Source organism: Microtus ochrogaster, chromosome 5, assembly GCF_000317375.1.
Source record: "Microtus ochrogaster isolate Prairie Vole_2 chromosome 5, MicOch1.0, whole genome shotgun sequence".
In the NCBI taxonomy this organism is placed as follows: domain Eukaryota; kingdom Metazoa; phylum Chordata; class Mammalia; order Rodentia; family Cricetidae; genus Microtus; species Microtus ochrogaster.
Window position 1 is genome coordinate 49,688,437 of NC_022012.1, and position 6,080 is coordinate 49,694,516.

The window sequence follows — 6,080 nt, forward strand, 5'->3', positions numbered from 1 at the left end:
CCTCCTCCTCCTCCTCCTCCTCCTCCTCCTAACAATTGTTCACACAGACATGGCCCCGGCACATGGATGAGACATTTAACCCTCAGAAGAAACCCAGGGTGGGTACTATTGTGTTTTCTTCTCTTCATCAAGGCGCAAGTGGTTAAGAAATACCATTTCACAGAGCCCTCAAGTGGGAGAGCTGGACCCCTGCCGGCTGTACTCGATGCTTGAACCCTGACTCCAAAGCCCTGAGACAGCACTGTGCACGCCAGTCAAGGTTTCTTTATTCTTTAGCCCACCTCCTGCTTCTGCTCATCTCCACGTTCCAGCTGTGGGTATTACCAACCAAGTGTTAGTGTAAGCACACGGTAAAATGTTTAACTTGTATTTCCTTAGTACAGCTTCTGGCACAAGGACCGCTAAGTCAAAGAGTTAGAGTTTGAATTCTTAGATAAATTTGGCTAAATGATTTCAGAATGCTTACCACCTGGTGTGCCCTCTGCAGGCTGTCAGAGAACCAAGTCCCTACTCCTTGCCCACACAGAATTTTCAGGTTTTTGTTTTTTCAAATATTTGTTAGTGTGAGAGACAAAAACACAAAACAAACAAACAAACAAAAACTACAACAGGCAAGGCATATAGTTAAAGCCTTCTTTGACTTCTAATGTGGCACAATACCCTAAAGTGACCCCCAGTGAGCCATCCCTTATGTTCTAGTATGCTCCCTGTGATAAACACTAAGACCAAAAGCAACTTGGGGAGGAAAGGGTTTATTTCATCCTACACTGTTGGTTCACAATCCATCATTTCTGGAAGTCAGGGCAGGAACTCAAGGCAGGAAACTGGAGGCAGAAACCATAGAAGAATGCTGCCTTCTGACAGCTTCTCTGGCTCTTGCTAAATTAGCTGTCTTGTAGGGTCCAGGCCTCCCTGCCCTAGGGTGCCTCCCACCGTGGGCTGGGACCTCCCACAACAGTCATTAAGACAGGGCCGTAGGCCAATCTGATTGGACAATCCTTCCGTTGTGGCTCCCTCAAAATGATTGTAGGAGGTGTCAATATGGCAGATAGAGCTATCTAGGAGACCTTTGTACAATACCTTAAATAGTTGTGAGTTTCCTCCCTTTCCCTAATGAAGACAATCTACAGGAAGGGAAAGGATTTTTCAGAAGTTGTTAGAATCCCTAATCAGTTGAACTTTTGTTAAACAAAAGGGAGATTACCTACATACATAGTCAGGTAAGTTCTTCTAGAGGGTGGCTTAAAACTAGAACCATAGTATCTTTTTGTCTGTCACTCTGTATTCTGTCTGTCTGTCTCTCTTTCTGGCATTGAAGATGAAAGCTGACTATCATATAATAAAACCATAAGGACATGACTTCTGTCACCAGTCTGAGCAAACCTGGAAGTCAGTGTTTCCTTAGTCAGGCTTCGATATGACAAATACATCAGCCACCTCCTGGGCCTCAACCTTGTGCTACCTAGAACAGAGAGTCCATCTCAACCAAGCCCAGCTTCTGACTTATGGAAACTGTAATATGAGGCTGGACAGATGGCTCAGCGGTTAAGAGCACTTGACTGCTCTTTGAGTGGTCCTGAGTTCATTCCCAGCAACCACCTGGTGCTCACAACCATCTGTAATGGGATCAGATTTCTTCTTCTGGTGTGCATGAAGACAGACCACTCATATACATAAAATACACGAATAAACAAACTTTTTTTTAAAAAAAGAAACCTGTAAGATAATGACCGCATTGCTTTAAGCCACTGTATATGCGGTGATTTGTCGCACAACGTAGATAACCAACCCTTACAAGACTGCAGGTCTTCCATGTTGATCAGAGGTTTTCTTCCTTCGAGCCTGTTCTTGTTGTCTGTCTTACTGGTAGTTGAATTCTTTGTGTGTTCTGGAGACTTCCATCAGGACACCCACCCCTTGTCTGTGGTAAACAGTGACTAGCTGCCATCTGTCTGTCTTCTTGACGGTGTCACTCACAGGGCCAGGCTCAGGGGCACACTCATGCTTACATGCACCTCATGTTTGTATCATTCCTTTGAATCTTGAATTCACGTGAAGAAGATTTGGGTGAATGGTGTACAAAGCAATCTATCTGCAGATGTATCAACAATGTCTACCAGGCTGGGGATGAGATGCTCAGAGACGGTGCAAGACTGCATGCTAGGGGCCTGGGACAGTCTCCAGCATGCAGGGCTAGTCGATCATATGGTCATTTCGTTTGCATTTAATAACTATCAAGTAAAAAGTTCAGTTTTGTCTCTTAAGAAAACATTACTTATTCTTTTGAGAATTTCATACATGTGTACCGTATTTACATCATTCCCATCCCATACTCTCTCCTCTCCAACTCCTCCTATGTCCCCATCTCAAAGTCATAGTTATTGTTCCTTGTGTATACATATGTCTGTATGCACCCATACAAACTGCTGTCCACATTACACAGCTTTAGAGCTGATCACTTAGGATTGGCTAACGTTTCGGTGGTCAGCAATGGTGGAGCCTTGTGAGATTTCCTCCACACTCACTGGCAATGTGGCTTTCCCTGCCTATCCAGTCAGTCCCCGGGTGTGCCTTAATCTACTGACTGTTTCCATGCATTTGAGTATCTCATAAACAAAATGATTTTTGTCTTTGATCAACTTATAAGCTTACTCCCTTCTCCCAAAACCTTTCACCTTCACTTTGTCTTCAGAATTATTTAGTCAAACTCCACTGACAATTTAATTATATGTATACTATACTGCCTTGTTTTTATAGCTTTGATCATCTATTGACTAACTGGAGGAGAAACCATCTCCTATGACTCAGACCACAGCATGCTTTGACACTCTTAGACATTTGCTTTCTTTCCTATGACCCTGGCTAGGACAACTTTCTTCATTTTGACCTCAGACATTTCTTGTTGAATTAATGACAAGATTTTTAGTATTTTTGTTTACAGTATACTAACTTCTAGAATATTTTTATTCTTGTTCATTGCTACCTTATAGGAGAGAAACTTATTTTTTCTTACTTATGCCATCGTGAGTTGAGCAGATATTGACAAGAGGCAGTGCCTGGGGCTGAGGCAGGAGCTCAGCAGTGGGGAGCTTGGCTGGCATGGATGAGGCCCTGGGTTCCAGTCCCCAACACTACAAATAAAAGTTACAAACTGCGCACTGCTTCTGTGTCATGAAAGAAATAACAAACTTGGTTGTAAAATATAGACAAGGCAAACAGGTTTGTTTCTTCTAGAGAGCTCCTTCATTTAACCCTTTATTATCACCTGCTGTTTGCACCTGTGCTGCTGAGTCAAGGCCAACAAGGGCATCCTGACTCCTGGCTAGTGACTGCTTCAGAAATGGGCAACTCTTTCTAGTTTGGGCTGGTGAAACAGAAAGAGGTTTTCTGGGTTCTGAAAACAAGGCATCTTTTCCCACTGGTTGCAGACAGGAGGCATCTGTCTGGTCCTACCATTTTGGCAGCCAGTTTAAGGCCATAAATAAGAACAATACCTAGCAGGGAGCCAGGTCTGTAGACAACAGAGTAGAGAAACAACAACAAAAAATGCCGTCACTTTTCCCCCTAGCAACAGAAGTTGCTAGGAAGGGAACCACACCTCCCCTTGCTGCCTCTCCCTTCCCTTCTCTAAACTCACCGTGCTTGGAGCTTTTTCTCCTGTGAGCAAACTCAAATACCACCACTGGCGAACAGCAGGCCTTATTCTGTGGCCGCCTGCTATCTGGTTTCACCTTCTCCCTCTCTGTTGAAATCCCATGGAGGGCAGGGCCAGCCCTCAAGGATTAGCTAGCCTCCTGGCCCTGGGCCTACTGCACGGTCTTGACAATGCCGGCCTGATGCTGTAGGTGATGAGGAGCCTGCGGGTGATAAATCTCTTCTCTCCACAAGCAGTGATACTGCTGTTCAGCAGAATGAGGCTTCAACAAGGGCAGCATTATGATTTTGTTCTCAACCATAAGGCCTGTCTGAGGCAGCTATAAATAACACACACTGTCCATAATTCAAGTTGATCAAAATGGAGCTCAGCGCAGTGATATGGGGCAGGATCTGCCTGCCTCCAAACCAATTACACGTTCCTAGCGGCTGAGCGCCTGACTGGGTTCCCTCCTGCAGCGGGCTAATGCCCATCCCAATCTCACTAATCACAAATCACAATCTGTCCATGATTAGACCTTGGGCGGTCTCCTCAGAGGAGAGCTGACAACCCGGATTCTGTTCTCCTGTATTACCTAATTTGGAACCTGCCGGCAGCTCAAACCTCCAGGAGATGTTGTGCAATGGCAGGGTCCCTGGAGCAGCGACTCTGCTCTGGTCCTTGGCCAGAGTCCATTATTGGGTGCTGTTGAATTTCTTCTTTTGATGTGAGGTGATGAACAGGCAAAATAGGACAAGACTCTTTACTTTTTATTAGGAGAAAAAACCCCCACACATTTAGTTTCTTGTGAATATGTGTTAGAAAGAATAGAAGCTATTCTGAAAAGCCATCGAAAGGACAGCAGCTTGTTAAAGGAGAGTCTTGTGTTTTAGAGTCTTCCATTCGTCATGAACAAAGGCAAGGGCCCACAGCACAGGCCCTCAAGTCTACATGACTTAAACCCAACACATCCCGGAGAACGTCGGCCCTTAGGACGTTATCTTGTTATGAGGTGGAGAGAGAGCTCAACTGTTAAGAGTGTTTGCTGCAACTGTGCAGCCACCGTGGAAGTCAGTGTGGCAGTTCCTCAGACCACTGGGCATCAACCTACGGCAAGACCCAGCTATACCACTCTTGGGCATACACCCAAAGGATGCTCCATCACACCACAAGGACACTTGCTCAACTATGTTCACAGAGGCTATAGTTGTAATAGCTAGAACCTGGAAACAACCTAGATGTCTGTCTACTGAGGAATGGACAAAAAAAAAAAAACCTGGTATATTTACACAGTGGTGTATTAAGCAGCTGTTAAAAACAGGGATACCAGGAAATTTGAAGGCAAATGGATGGAACTAGAAGAAAATCATCCTGAGTGAGGGAACCCAGACCAAGAAAGACAAACACAGTATGTACTCACAAGTGAGTGGATATTAGCTGTAAAATAAAGGAAATCTATGCTACAATCCACAGACCCAGAGAGACTAGGAAACAAGGAGACTTCATAGGGGTTGTGGGGGTGGGGACACCCAGATCTCCCTGGGAAGGAGAAATAGAGATTTTGTGAATGGATTGAGGCAGGTGGGGATGGGAGCGAGCAATCAGGTTGGGGCGGGATTGGAGGGGGGGAGTTCTGAGGGGGAGTGTTGGGGGGAGAATTTCTGGGTTGGGCAGAAGCCTGGGGCAGGAGAATCTCCCAGAAGCCTATGGGGAGGACCCCAGCTTAGACTCCTAGCAACAGCGGATAAGTAGCCTGGCCATCTCCAGTTGTCATCAGAGAGGCAGAAGAAGAGACCCACAGCCAAACACTAGGCAGAGTTCAGGAACACTGCGCGGAGCAGGAGAAAGGAGTGTAGGAGCCAGAGGGGCTAAGGAGACCACGGAAAGGCTCACAGTTAACTAACCCGGGCTCATGGGGGCTTGCAGAGACTGAACCGACAACCAGGGAGCCTGCATGGGACTGACCTAGGCCCTCTGCATGTGTGTGACAGTTGTATAGCTTAGTCCTTTTATAGGACTCCTAACAGCCAAAACAGGAGCTGTCTCTGACTCTTTCAGTGGCTTTGGGGACCCTACTCGTCACACTGGGTCTCCTTGCCCAGCCTCAATACAGGGAGAGCTGCTTAGTCTTACTGCAACTTGAAAAACTATGTTTTATTGATGCCCACAGAAGACCTGCCCTTTCCTGGATGGAGATGGAAGAGAAGGGGATTGGGGGGATAGGAAAGAAAGTAGAGGAGGTTGCAGCTAGGATGTAAAATAAATAGACGGGGAAATAAAGGAATGCTGCTGCTTTTGTGGAGGGCCAGAGTTTGGTTCCTAGCACCCCAACATGTAGCATCTCACAGCTGCCTGAAGTTCCAGGTCCTGGACACCTGCATCCTTCCCTGAAGTTCCAGGTCCTGGACACCTGCATCCTTCCCTGAAGTTCCAGGTCCTGGACACC